Below are 14,883 nucleotides of genomic sequence, written 5' to 3' on the forward strand. Positions count from 1 at the left end.
AGTTAGATTACTGCTCCTGTATATTAATTATGTAAAAGTTTAAAATAGCTCTTATGTCAAGTGGTACATCCTTAATAAAAAGTTTATTTATGTTATAGGTTATGTGAGACAACACATTTCATTCCACTGTATGTCCACACATTTAGTGAAATGACAATAAGGCTGAACTAAAAGGCTTGGTTGTGAGTGCAATTTATGTGTTTATTCGTAATTAATTTCCATTTCTTCCTAAATAGGCCATTTTAGTAGTCTATTTTAAACATCTGCTACTTGTTTCTAGTAAAATGTACTCTTATAGTCACTGTATGCCTTTCATTTTTACAACTCAGAATAACCTAGTGACACTTGCATTTCAGCTCTCCTAAACGATAGTTTTAAACATTGCGAATAAAATGCACGTTCAAGGGCATGAGAACTGACACTGGAAACCTTGAAACTGCTCTTCTCCACAGATACACACTCTCTGTTGTGCTTTAGATCTCAGTGGGTGGTCATGATCCAGTCACACGCGATCTCTGTGTTCAGCACAAGCCTCCCCCACAGACAGCATGGCGTTTGGGTCACCTGTGTTTAAATATCTCAGATAACACCTGCGCAGCAACAAACTTCAACATGCAGCACGTGCATGAGGGCACGCAGCCTTAATTCCTGCTGCATAAATCTCTGAAACGGAATCACACATCGCACTTAATAAAAAAAATGTTGCATGAGAAAAGTAAACAGTATGTTCTGATGTTCATTTTGCAGGGAGTGTCAAATCTGGTACTGTCAATTTAACACATTAATTGCAACCTGCCTGTCAACAACAGCACTGCGCAATCTGAGTCAGTGTGTCGTTTATGTAACACAAGATCTGCTGATATTGCATTATGTTTATCAGCTTACCCAAATACACGCTCTCGTTTAAATGAAATTTCAACATGTATTTGTTTTCAACCATGACAAAAACACCAATGATGTATTCAGTCAGGAAAATGTTGCACCACTCTTCACACACCGTGTTCGTGTGAGCGTGTCAAAACTTGCCAAAGTTAAATCATTAAGATGTGTTGCTAGAATATTGCATTACTTTTAGGACTACAATCCGTAATGGGAATGAGGATGATGCCATCGATGATTTCATAAGAGTTTCTGCAAGCTGCATATTTTTTATTTTTGTTTTATAGTTGCACAAACCCTTTTTGCACTCGTTTACACATGCTTGAGATGATCATGTTGCTTTTCAACATGTTAAACAGTATTTTTACATGGCTGTCTGGAATACTCAATTCTGATTGGTCAGTCGTGACGTTCTAAGGTCTGTTATTTCAATGCACTCACAGCAATTCATAACTTTTTGATTAGTAGCTAATTCTTATTAATTTTTTACAATCTCATTCGTACTATTTAGTATCATTTGCTCATAACTCGATGGTTGGGTTTAGGAGTGGGGTTTAGTGCCATGCCTCTTTTCAAAAATCATACAAATTCGTACGACTGAACTCAAATTAGACACTAATCTGACAAAACGTAAAATAGTTACGTTTGCTCATTAGATCAGGCTGGTTTTTCCCAGATAACAATCACTAAATAACACAGGATTATTCTGGAACTTCGCATCACCTAGACCATTTAATCCTTCATTAATTTTCTTTTTGGCTTAGTCCCTTTATTAGGCCGGGTTCGCCACAGCGGAATGAGCCGCCAACTTATCCAGCATATATTTTGCATATCAGCTGCAACCGATCACTGTGAAACATCCATACAGACTTATTCACACACATACACCATGGACAATTTAGCCTACCCAATTCACCTGTACCCCATGTCTTTGGACTTGTGGGGTGAAACTGGAGCACCCGGAGGAAACCCATGCGAACACGGGGAGAACATGCAAACTCCACAAAGAAATGCCAACTGACCCAGCCGAGGCTCAAACCAGCAACCTTCTTGCTGTGAGGCGAAAGTGCTACCCACTGCGACACGTGCAGCTCCTCACCTAGACCAGGGGTCGGAAAACTTTTTTCAGCAAAAAAACATTTTATAAAATGTTTTTTAAAATAACAGTTCTGTCTGGTTCTTGATTGGCTGATAGCAATATTCTTCAAATAGAGTGGAGGAACTATGATGTCAATTTGTATGCAAAACCCATAAGCAAGTTAGCATTTTAGCAGTTCCAGTTCCCTCGTCCTAAAGTCAATCAGTTTTTGATTAAATTGTTTAAATAAGGTTTGTGGAACTCAAGATACTTTCACGTTTTATTCTACTCCCCCAAAACACACCAGTTACATCACACTATTCATTTTTAAAATCGGTTACACTTCTATAAAAATATGGTTGCTATCAAGTTGCTTAATGAGACAACAGGCGATGTCGAAGATATTATACGTCATCGAGCTGAACTGATCTGGAACACAGCCCGCTTGTGCTGGGCATTTGAATTTGTCTATGATTTAGGTATTTTCATAAATAGTGTTTTATAGTTTGTAGTATTTTTTTAATTGGGAACTCATATTGTGTGTAGAAAATCCGTTCACTTGTAAATACCGTCAAGACAGATTTATTTGTTGATTTTATTTAAATGATATTATGGGGATACTGATTACCCAGCCTGATCTGACGAGAAAACGTAAGTATTTTACATTTTGGCAGTTTAGTGGCTAATTCGTACGAATTCGTACGAGTTCAGTAGTAAGAAAATGTACGATTTAAAAAAGGAGGCGTGGCACCTAACCCCACCCCTAAACCCAACCGTCATTGGGGGAAATCGTACTAAATTTGCCAGCAGGCAAATCGTACTAAAATGTACAAATTAGATTGTACGAATTTGTACGAATTAGCCACTAAATGAAAAAGTTACGAATTGTCGTGAGATTGTGTTGGATTACCCGTGCAGTACCAGTCTCTTTCCTGCTCTCAGTAATGCAAACGTGTGAATAAATGTCTAAAAATACATACGTATTAACTCTCATTTTAACCTGATCAATTTATTTTTCATCATGTTTTTTTTACAACATACATTTAACTCTTTCATAACTGTTATATTTACACTCCTCCTTCAAATTTGATGCATATGTGCACGGGTTGCTTTTCGTTGTACTTCGTGACATTAAAGTATATTGAATGTTGTTCTCTATCAATGATGGGACTTGCAGGCAAATGGACTTGTTTCTCACGCCCTGTTTCTGTTGTCTGTTACTAATGTAAGCGGCCTGCATGCATGCAAGCGATACACTTATTTTCATATGTCTTATGATAATACTATGTATTATTATCTACATCAATCTTTTACAACAATCATAAAGCAAAACAGATGTTCTTCCCACGTAAAAAACTATCCAAAAGACATGTGGGTCTATTTACAGATGTGTTTTTGCGTATTTATTTGTTTATAATATATAGTTTATAATATATAGCAATTATAAATTGAGAGAGCAAATCTTGGTTATGGATCATTTTTCTAAAAAATAAGCTTGAAAAGTTGTCTGTAGCAAAGTAGTGCTGACGTCACAGGCAAGCCCCAAAGGCAATGTAGTCCATTTAAAGCCTAATGTTAGTTTTTCAGTTCTTGCGTTTGCAATTTTTTGTCTGTTTGCCGCCATCTTGTGATTGAATAATGTGCAGGTTAGTGTATACTCCATCAGCTGTTTTCGTTTCTGTCAGCTTGGGTTTAATTAAAATACTAGTAATCTTTTACAGCTCAGAACAATGTTTTGTGTATAATTTGTTTGTCTTCTCGTCATGTAATAGGTGAGATAAAGTACGTCCAGGTGGTTGTTTTTGCAGAATACACCCCTTCAGTCTTTGCGTCCTGCTGCCGATAAGCCTGTCAGGATTTACCTCAACTACCTCCTGGATGTACTTTATCTACTTATTTAATAAAGCATTTAAATCACAAAGCATTTTAGTAACAGTTTATTGTTTCTTTCTGTAAGACAAATATTTTTTCCAGGCTCTTCCATGTTGTGTGATGATGTTGGATAGTGCCTTTTTTTCTTGAAGCTTCTAAAAGAGCATAAACCAGTCGTCAACATACCTCATAAATTACCAGGGGCTTAATGCATGTCTCATAAAGCGAACGGATGTGTTTTTGTAACAAAAATGTATTATTATAAGTTCCATAACCACGGCGGACGAACATGACTGACGTATACAACATATCATGCTATTTTGTTATATTAGTTACAGTTTGAGCTTTGGTACTGACTAATCCAATATAAACAATAGACAAATATATTATATTACAATTATTAATTTAAAAGAGTACTTATGATGGGTACTGTAGATGCACATATGGTAACGACACTATTTTACAGACATACATAACATTACCGCATGAACATCCTTACTTTTTTATTATATTATATTTCTAATAGTGTTGACTTATGGACTGCTGAAAAACTATATCATACTTATTCCAGAAATCAAGCACCACGGAACAGCACTGAAAAAGCAATCAAATAGGCATTTTATAGTATGAATGTCCACTGCACTGTAAAAGCTCTGGTTACCTGCGTTTTCGGACAGGCAGTAATGAAGGAGGGCTCAAAGTCAGAGATTGAGAATGTAGACAGGAAGCTCCTGCATCCTTTATGATTAGTGATTGTATATCAGTCAACAGTGAAGTCACTCCAGCTGAACACGGGCTGTTTTCCTCCACCTCGGGCTGTGGATCACCTGACTCAGTCTTTCCATATACACTCAATAAACCAGATGGGCTTATGGACATGAACTACACTTTCCACACCTAGCAACAATGCGTCCGATTACAAACATCAACAGCGATCCGGATGAAAAGACCAGCAACAATTTCCATGCATACCACTAAATATATCCTTCATGGAGAACCAAATGACATCCTCGGGGGATAAGTCAGTTAAAAATATCAGTCATTCAATGCAAGAAAAGTAAGAATAAAAAGATTTACTTTAATAATATAATATAATATAATATAATATAATATAATATAATATAATAAAATATAATATAATTTAGTTTAATATAATATAATATAAAGTAATATAATAATAAAATGTAATATAATAGACTATAATATAATACAATCTAATTTAATAAAATTGTATATAATATAATATAATATAATATAATTTAATATAATATAATTTAATATAATATAGTTTAATATAATATAATATAATATAATATAATATAATATAGTTTAATATAATATAATATAAAGTAATATAATAATAAAATGTAATATAATATACTATAATATAATACAATCTAATTTTATAAAATTGTATATAATATAATATAATATAATATAATATAATATAATATAATATAATATAATATAATATAATGTGCACCCACTAATTGCAATAATATTTTTCTTTGCAACCTCAGATTTTATTTAATAGAAAAAAACATACAAATATATTAAAATTGTGACATATTACATTTCAAAATGTAATAATTATTATTACAATGCATTTCTTAAAAATCAATTATCTCTTTGATTTGGCATTTTATCAATGAAAATTGTTCGTTGTAGCTATAATTTTATATTTTTCTTTGTTGTGATGTGTATTGTGCAGCACATTGGCCAACCTCTTGTTGTGTTTAATAGTGCTATATAAATAAAATTGACACTGACATTGACATACCCTTTTTGATAGCTGTGAGGCAACAATGCTAACCACTAAGTCACTGTGCCACCACAAATGTCAATCAATAGCTCAAACCATCATAAAAAATACGGACAGACAGATTTTTAAGTGATCCCTTAATTTTTTTCCCTCCATATACTGTATATACAGGGGGAAAATAAGTATTCAGCACATTTCTAAAGGTTCTGTTGACTTGAAATGAATGGCAGCTCAAAGACGCCTCTCATATGGACAATGAAATCACCTGCATTGCTCAGGTGTGAGTTTTTCACAGACTTCAACAGAGTGTAAAAATCTTTGATGGTTCTCTCAAATCTGATCTTTACTTTGTATTCTCTATTTTATTCAAGTCAGGTTGGCTGGGCCATTCTAAAGCTTGGTTTACTTCTTGTGAAGCCATTTGAAAGTTTCCTTGGCTTCACTTTGGATCATTGTCTTGCTAAAATATCCACCCAAGTTTCATCTTCATCGTCCTGCTAATGCAGATGTTGGATTGAAGCAGCTGATATTCATTTACATTGATGAAGGACAAAGGGTTGCTGAAGAACCACTGAGAGATTTCAGCTGCTGTCTAAGCTTTCACTGCCTTTCTACACCTCCCTTTCTTCATGTGTTTTTATGTGTGTCATTTCATGTTATTACACATACCTTAATTTTCAAACTAATTAGATTTTTTTTTTCTTTCAAATGTGTACTTCTTTGGTTGTTATCAACATCTGGTGAAGTTTTAAAGTCAACAGCATGTTTAGATATATTTTTTTGAGAAAAATTGTGACATGTTCAATACTTATCCCTCCCATGTATATATTGATATGGATGTATGTAAATAGCAATTTTCTTCATGAAATACTTCAATCTTTGCGTACTCATTTCATGAGTTCACACAGATGTTTTAAGAATAAAGCGTATTTGGTGTGCTGTCCAGAGAGAGGGACAGGGCTCTGAGCTTGGGGAAGAAACCCCAACTCATGGTGTTCTCCTTATCGGGAAAGAAAGAGACGTTGGGGTTCGAGTGAAGTGTCTAGCTCAGCCCCAGAGCGCTCGCCCCAGGTAGATCTTGTTTAAGAAGTGAGGTGTCAGGGTGGTGGACAGATGCTAAGGTCGTGAGATAATGCAGGTAGGACAACCTTTAATATTTATAGGGGTTAAGTCTAATGCTGATTGGATAATAGAATGGTTGTCAATGATGTACTGTATTAGAATTGCTGAAACATCTGCGCATGCTCCTCCAGAAATTTGGTTATAAAACATCACTTGTCACATGAACATTCATTAAACATCTAAAGTCACTCATGTAATTATAAACTCTATAATGCAAATCTACCATGAATATTTTTCCATTATATGAAATTATATGAAGTAACTTCCTTCACTTTCGTCAACTAGCAAAGTTTGTTCCTTGCCTCTGTCACCACTGGCTTGCTTGGTTTGGGACGTGTGGAGCTGCTCATCGATGGACTTGCTCTTAGTGTTTGGACTCAGCAGTGAAATTTAAACCACACTAAACTGAACTAAACTGAACTTAAACTCTAAAAACTGGACTGACACTGTTTCAATCTACTATAATCATCTTTGTTAAGCTGCTTTGACACAATCTACATTGTAAAAGCGCTATAGAAATAAAGATGAACTGAATAATATTTGATTGTTTGACCAAAATGTGCACAGTCATGAAAGCAATGGAAAAGGCATCAGGTTGATCTGATTAGAGCTCTCATGGTCTCTGTGGTTAATTATAAGCTTTAGACGGACATTAATATGCTCTCTAATGACAGATGTCTTCCTGATACTCTCAGAAATGTCTTTCTGTGTGATAGAAACATGAGCCTGATGCAAGGGGAACTCCCGCTGAACAATGATGCTCTTTCTTGCTCCTGTATCACACGTTTCTGAAGAAACCACACAGCGAAGGCTTCTCAAAAAAAACTACAAACTGTTTTACTTAAAGTGTTTATGTCAAATAATGACATCGGAATGATGCAGCAGACATCTGGGAAAATTTATGTCAATGTTGTTCCCTAAAACAAGGTGATGTCAATGCAAATGATATTCCCTGAGGCACGATCTGTTAAAATAATAAAAACTACTGATAGTTATCTTTCTACAACAACGAACAACTTTCCAGCCAACATTCAAAACTTGTTTGTAAGAAACTCAACAGCATACTTCTAATCAAGCGAAACTATTACCGATCAGCTCTGATTCCTGCCAATTCTGGTAATTTGCAATGGCTGATTTCATTGATTCATTGATTCATTGATTCATTCATTTCCCTTTGGCTTAGTCCCTTTATTTATCAGGGGTCACCACAGTGAAATTAACTGCCAATTTACTTTTAACATATGTTTTACACAGCGGAAGCCCTTCCAGTGGCAACCCAGTACTGGGAAATAACCATACACTCTCTCATTCACATATACACTATGGTTAATGTAGTTCATCCAATTCACCAATAGCGCATGTCTTTGAACTGTGGGTGAAACCGGAGCACCCCGAGGAAACCCACGCCAACACGGGGAGAACATGCAAACTCCACACAGAAAGGCCAACTGGCCCAGCAGGGCCTTAAACCAGCGACCTTCGTGCTGTGAGGCGACAGTGCTAACCACTGAGCCACCGTGTCACCAATGTCTGATTTATTTTGTTTATTTATTTTCATTTGACTTGACACTTGGCACTGTTAACCGTTGTCTCTATTTATTTGGAAGCTTGTTTTCACCAGTGAATAAAAATAAATGAATCTAATTAAAATCTCACAACTCATAAGAAAAAAAAGAGTTGTAAGACGTGAACTTAAAATACAAAGATATAAACTGAGAATCGCAGGAAATAATGCAGAGATTTGCTCAAAACCAACAATTGTGAGTATTATTTTTGCAATTCTAGCAAAAAAACTAAGTAATATTAGCCTATTAAGTAAAAGTAGCCTATTAACTTTTAACTGATTATTAAACTCTCAATGAAAATAAAAATAGACATAATAGCTTTAATAACTCATTTTTAATAACTGATTTCTTTTATCCTTGTCATGATGACAGTAAATATTTTGCTAGATATTTTTCAACACTAGTATTAGTGTTACTAGTAAAGTGATCACAGAAGTTGCCACAGCGGAATGAACCACCAACTATCCCAACGTGTTTTACGCAGCGGATGCCCTTCCAGGCGCACCCCAGTACTACGAAACATCCATACACACTCGCACACATACATCCACACACTCACACTACGGCCTATTTAGGTTATTCAATTCACCTACAGTATAGTGCAGTATAGTATAGTACAGTATAGTGCATGTCCCAGCTGGGACTCGAACCAGCAATCTTCTTGCAGCGATGTGACAGTGCTAACCACTGAGCCATCGTGCTGCTCAATTTAAAGACTTAATTAAGCTTATTAGGCAAGTTAGGGTAATTAGGTTAAATGTTGATATTGATGGTTCATTCTGTAGACAACCAAAAAAAAAAAAATATTTTGCTTAAGGGGGCAAATAATATTGACCTTAAAATGTTTTTATTCTAGCCGAAATAAAACAAATAAAACTTTCACCCGAAGAAAAATTTTTTATAGGAAATACTGTGAAAAATTACTGAATCTTTTAAAAACAATTTGGAAAATATTTTAAATATTCAATTCAATTCAATTCAGCTTTATTTGTATAGCGCTTTTACAATGTGGATTGTGTCAAAGCAGCTTCACATAAATGGTCTTAGTAACTGGATCAGGGTGGTTCAGTTTTTAGTGTTTAAATTCAGTTCAGTTTAGCTCAGTTCAGTGTGATTTAATCATTACTGAGAGTGCAAACACTGAAGAGCAAATTCATTGATGCGTAGTTTTACAGATCCTGAATCATGCAAGCCAGTGGCGACAGCGGAGAGGGGAAAAAAAAACTTCACCAGTAGGAGAGTGAAGGAAAAAAAACTTGAGAGAACCAGACTCAGTTCGGCACGACCATTTTAATTTCTCTGCTGGCCAAAAGTCTTGTGCAGAGCTGCAGTCTCAGCGGTGGAGGCTGAAAGCTGGCCTCAGCGAAGACTCGTCTGTCCCTGGAGCGTCACTGGAATCAGTCTCATGCTCTCGACTCCCCCATGACCACCAGCGCAGCAGCAGCTCAGGATGCGGCCTGGCTCCGGATATGGACACCTTGGGATCATCTCGTTGATGGTTTTGGATCCAATCAGTGACTCCGCCTAATCTGAGGACCTCGGGATGAGTATCCCCAGGTGAAAATAGAGAATAAAGAGAATAATTAGCGTAGCTGCTGTTCATAGTGTATATAAACAAGATGTAGAAACTTGTGTGGAACCCGCTAAGTGATGCATTGAGTGTATGCTTTACTAAACAGATAGGTCTTTAATCTAGTTTTGAACTGAGAGAGTGTGTCTGAGCCTCCAATGTTATCCGGAAGGCTATTCCAGAGTGTAGGAGTCATAAAGGGGAAGGCTCGACCTCCTTTACTCGACTTTGCTATTCTAGGTATTACCAGAAGCCCTGAGTTTTGAGATCTTAAAGAGTAAGTTGGACTGTAGCGAGACAGAAGGTTGGTTAGATAAACAGCAGCTAGATTATTTAGAGCTTTATAGGTGAGAAGTAATATTTTAAATTCAACTGCCAATAAGAAAAAGATTTCCCAGGAGGGTTAACAATTTAATAATTTTGACAGATTTTCTTCCTAAGACCTTACAATTACACTAATCTTACTGATTCTGTTGAAGTTTAGTAAACGCATTATCAGAAAAATGCCTTTTAAACTGTGGGCAACCAAGCACAGCTATTCCAATGTATCAAAATCTACAGTTAAGCTGTTTTCTAGACTACATCGATGAGATAAAATGACTGCATAAAGCCATAAAGAATGGAAAGAATTTTATATTACATAATTATATTATATACATGCATTATATAACTCTTACAAACGGCTTTGTTTTAGTAAATCAAATGCATATTACGCAACCATTATAGCCTGTTCACAAACAGATGGCTTTATGGCATTATCAAATAATTCCAAGCATTTATATGAAAACACGCAACTATATCAGATATAATGTTGAAGCTATCTAACAGCTATCTGAATAAGTCAAATATACATTTTAAATGATTTTCTCAACTGATTTACAGAAGCACAACCTATTTATGTACATGACATGTAAGTTATATGCGGCGCGGTGTAGCAGTGGGTACACTGTCGCCTAACAGCAAGAAGGTCGCTGGTTCGAGCCTCGGCTGGGTCAGCTGGCATTTCTGTGTGGAGTTTGCATATTCTCTCCATGTTGGTGTGGGTTTCCTCCGGATGCTCCGATTTACCCCACAAGTCCAAAGACATACGCTATAGGTGAATTGCTAAATTGTCCATAGTGTCTGTGTGTGAATGAGTGTGCACGGATGTTTCCCAGTAATGTGTTGCGGCTGGAAGAGCATCCGCTGCTAAAACATATGCTGGATAAATTGGCGGTTTATTCCGCTGTGGCGACCACAGAGTAATAAAGGGACTAAGCCGAAAAGAAAATGAATGAATGAATGAATGAATGAATAAGTAAGTTATAATATAACTTTCAATTTAAATGATAGGTACACAACAAATGTGTTGATGACTGGCTATTTATGCACTGAAACTGGATATATGTATTGTTTGTTATGCACTGCAAATTCATCTTGGCACAAGCTTACATTTAACGCAAAAATCTCAATCCATCAAGTTCAGATATAGTTCACCTATACTAGAGTAAATTATAAATATTGCTTTACTAACATTTTTGGTTCTAAACACTTGATTTTCTTTCTTCCATTGAACTCAATGGAAGTTATTCTGAGTAATGTTGGAAAAAAAGCAGCCATTGACTTTTATAGTGGGAGCAAACATACTATAAAACAGACAATACACACACAACAACTATAGTCTATAGTCTGACACACAATAGCTCATAGCAATTTCATTAGAAGCAAATCACTGCATTTGAATAATTCAGGTAAAATGCATTCATGCAAAAAGTTTTTTGACATTAGGATGTTTCTGACTTTCATTTACAAATAGTCATTTAGCAGATGCTTTCGTCCAAAGCGACTTTACCGATTGAGGGAGCATTCAGCGATTCAGTATCTGGCAATGCACACAAGATGTGCAATTTATACAAATTAACTGTTTGTGCTCAGAGAATTAAGTGCTAGAGTAAGTTTTTTTTTTCTTTTTTTGAGTTTCTGAGAGAGAGAGAGAGAGAGAGAGAGAGAGAGAGAGAGAGAGAGAGAGAGAGAGAGAGAGAGAGATGATTGTAAATGAATCATTGTAAATATACTGATTATTATTGTATTATTGTCTAATTATTATTGTTTTTATTACTGTTTTATCCTAAAATCTTGATTGTTAAATGTACAGTGTATTCTGATCTATATTTGTATTTATTTGTATGAATAATATGATATGTTGAATAATAATATAATATATTTAATATTAATGTGATATATTGAATTATATGATGTATTGTTCAAATTTAATTTAATTATTATATATAAATATCATAAATATATAAATATTAATAGTTTTTTTTTTTTTACTATTTACTGTGTGTACTGTTTTTTTATTATAAATGTATGTTACTTTTTATGTAAACTTTATAACTGCTTTGGCAATTCATTTGTAACAATTGTTATGCCAATAAAGCAATTATTGAATTGAATTGAATTGAATTCAAGAGAGAGAGAGAGAGAGAGAGAGAGAGAGAGAGAGAGAGAGAGAGAGAGAGAGATTGTTTATCAAGCCAATATATATATATATATTTTTTTTTTTTTAACAATTGTGAATTGATGTCAATCACTACATGATCAATAGAAAACCGATTGATCTTCCCCTCATCCCATAAAGACAGTCTGAATTCATTGCAGGAAAAAGTTGTGATCTTGCAATACAATGTTCACATCTTCCGCTTCCTAAAGTGTTTTAGTTTGATTTGTTTTTTTTTTTCTTCTTTCTTTTATTTATCGCTGATTATCTTTTCTATTTATTGCCCTGTAGCAGAAACAGGCTTTTTAAATTAGAATTTGTTTGATCATGCAAAAACGTGAAGAAAAGAGAAAAGAAATGGTTAATGTTATTATGAATAAAGGGATTTATTACAAAAAATAAAAATAAGAATAAGTAATGTGTGCCTTCTTCATGACTAATTATATTAAATCATGAAGTAAGCTAACTTCAAAAAGAAAACGTTTTATTTTGAACAATAAGGCAGGCTGAAAGAGGGTGAATGAATATCAGAATGACATATATAATCTTAGCATTTGGGTGACATAGCCAAATTCCAGGAAGCTGTGAAACACCTGATAATAGACACAGACAAAACGGCACCACAGTGATCTCTAGCACCCATCAGGATAGGCTGCATTTCTATCATCCAAAGCAAACTCTCGCCGTCTGCCACTAAACAAGTTCATGCAACCTTCACCGAGAGAAGATCTGCCCAAAACAAACACAATATGTGCTGGAAAAGCTCTCAAAGACTCCCGTCAAGGCAAATAACAGGACCTGCCAGTGAAACTGAAGAGGACAGATAGACACGTGGAAATGATGCAAGTCTGCAAAGAACTAAGAGTGAGATGTGAGAGTGAGACTAAGACTGTACGTGCAACATGCAAAAAAGGTAATATTTCACCAGTGTTTGCACAGGAAATAATCTGATGGCCTTTGGATCTATCTATAAGATCTAGCTCTTAGAAAGTCACCTATTCTAGCCTTCAGTTTAAAAAAAAAATAAAGCACTGATAAAAAAGCATGTTGGGAATTTACTAAGAACAAAATGTGACCGCTGATTACGCTATTTATTTGCATGCATGGTTTGTTTTGTTTTGACAGCAAATTCAGAAAAAGAGTTATGCAAAGCTGGTTAACGGCACACGTTTTATGACTTTTAATTTAAAAAAATCAGATGAGACTAAATATATTCCACTGAAAGGTCATCACTGTGACCTAACAACATGTGACAACATTCCAATGACAAGCAGTTCGTCTGTCTGCACCAAAAGAAACGCAACATGACAGAAACACTTAAATACCAGCCACTGCACTCCCAGCAAAAGAGGAAAATAAGTTAAGTTTATTTATAAACTAATATCGAGAGGATCATGTGCTTATGATTGCTTGCGGCTGGTCCCGCATTATCCAATTCAGGATTTACCAATCGGATGATTCCTCAGTCACTATAAATACCTTAAGTTCCATATCACAGCCATCTCCATTTTGAAGAATCCCCCCTTACCCCCTAATCCTCCTCCTGCTGAAATTCCTGTATGGAGTTAAAACGTTTTCTCCGTGCTCTCATGGCCTTCCCCTGGGTTCCCCGGTTTCCTCCCACGGTCTAAAAGCATGTCCAAAAATCAAAAACTTACATTTTACCATACACCAGACTGCTTTTAATGCCAATCACAGACGTCTTTGGCTAACAGCCATCAGAAGAGCTGAATGGAGTGAGGACCTAATTAAAAATGCTCGACTCTGCAGTTCTCATTTTATATCAGGTAAGTTCACGCTATGCTGAATCATACACATTACTTGTTTTTGATTGCAGGTATGATTTCAGCAAAAACAGTTACATATGGATAATTAAACTGTGGACGCTGAATGCTTAGAATGAAATGTAAAAATTTAAGTTCACTTACTCTGCCGTACAGGTGCAGTTCACTGTCAGTATGCAGTTGTTTTGCTTGTTGATGATTAATTACCCAGGTCTTGTACAGTTCCGTCTTCTTTCCTTGTCTTTGGCTAGGCAGAACCTCGGTTTATAGCACTACAATCAGTGGTGTAGTCCTTGCTATATGCACGTATACTCAGTATGCTTACTTTTTTCCATGAGCTGTTTGAGTATTACCACTTCTGAGAATCAAAAATTGAGTATACCCTCAGTATACTCACTTGTTTTTCTGATTAAACTTCCCTAATTTACATGTATTTGCGTCCTCTTTAACTGTATACCAAACAGGTTTTTTTTTAACTCAAAACTTAATTTAAGATGTGCCTATCTCTTACAATTCTTACCTAAATATATGACACATTTTTCTTTGTTTACCCCAAAAGGATCTGATCCTGATCACCCCTAAAATTAAAATCCTAAAATCGCCCCTGTAAAACAGTATCTCACATTTGTCTTAATTGTGTCGCTAGTGAACGACACTATACTGTACATAACACTAAAAACAATTAGGCAAAGACTACTCACAAATCCCATAACAATGTGCGATTTAAAAGGGTAACTACTAGTATATAATAGCGACAACAGAAGACAGACTC

Source organism: Danio rerio, chromosome 13, assembly GCF_049306965.1.
Source record: "Danio rerio strain Tuebingen ecotype United States chromosome 13, GRCz12tu, whole genome shotgun sequence".
Lineage (NCBI taxonomy): Eukaryota > Metazoa > Chordata > Actinopteri > Cypriniformes > Danionidae > Danio > Danio rerio.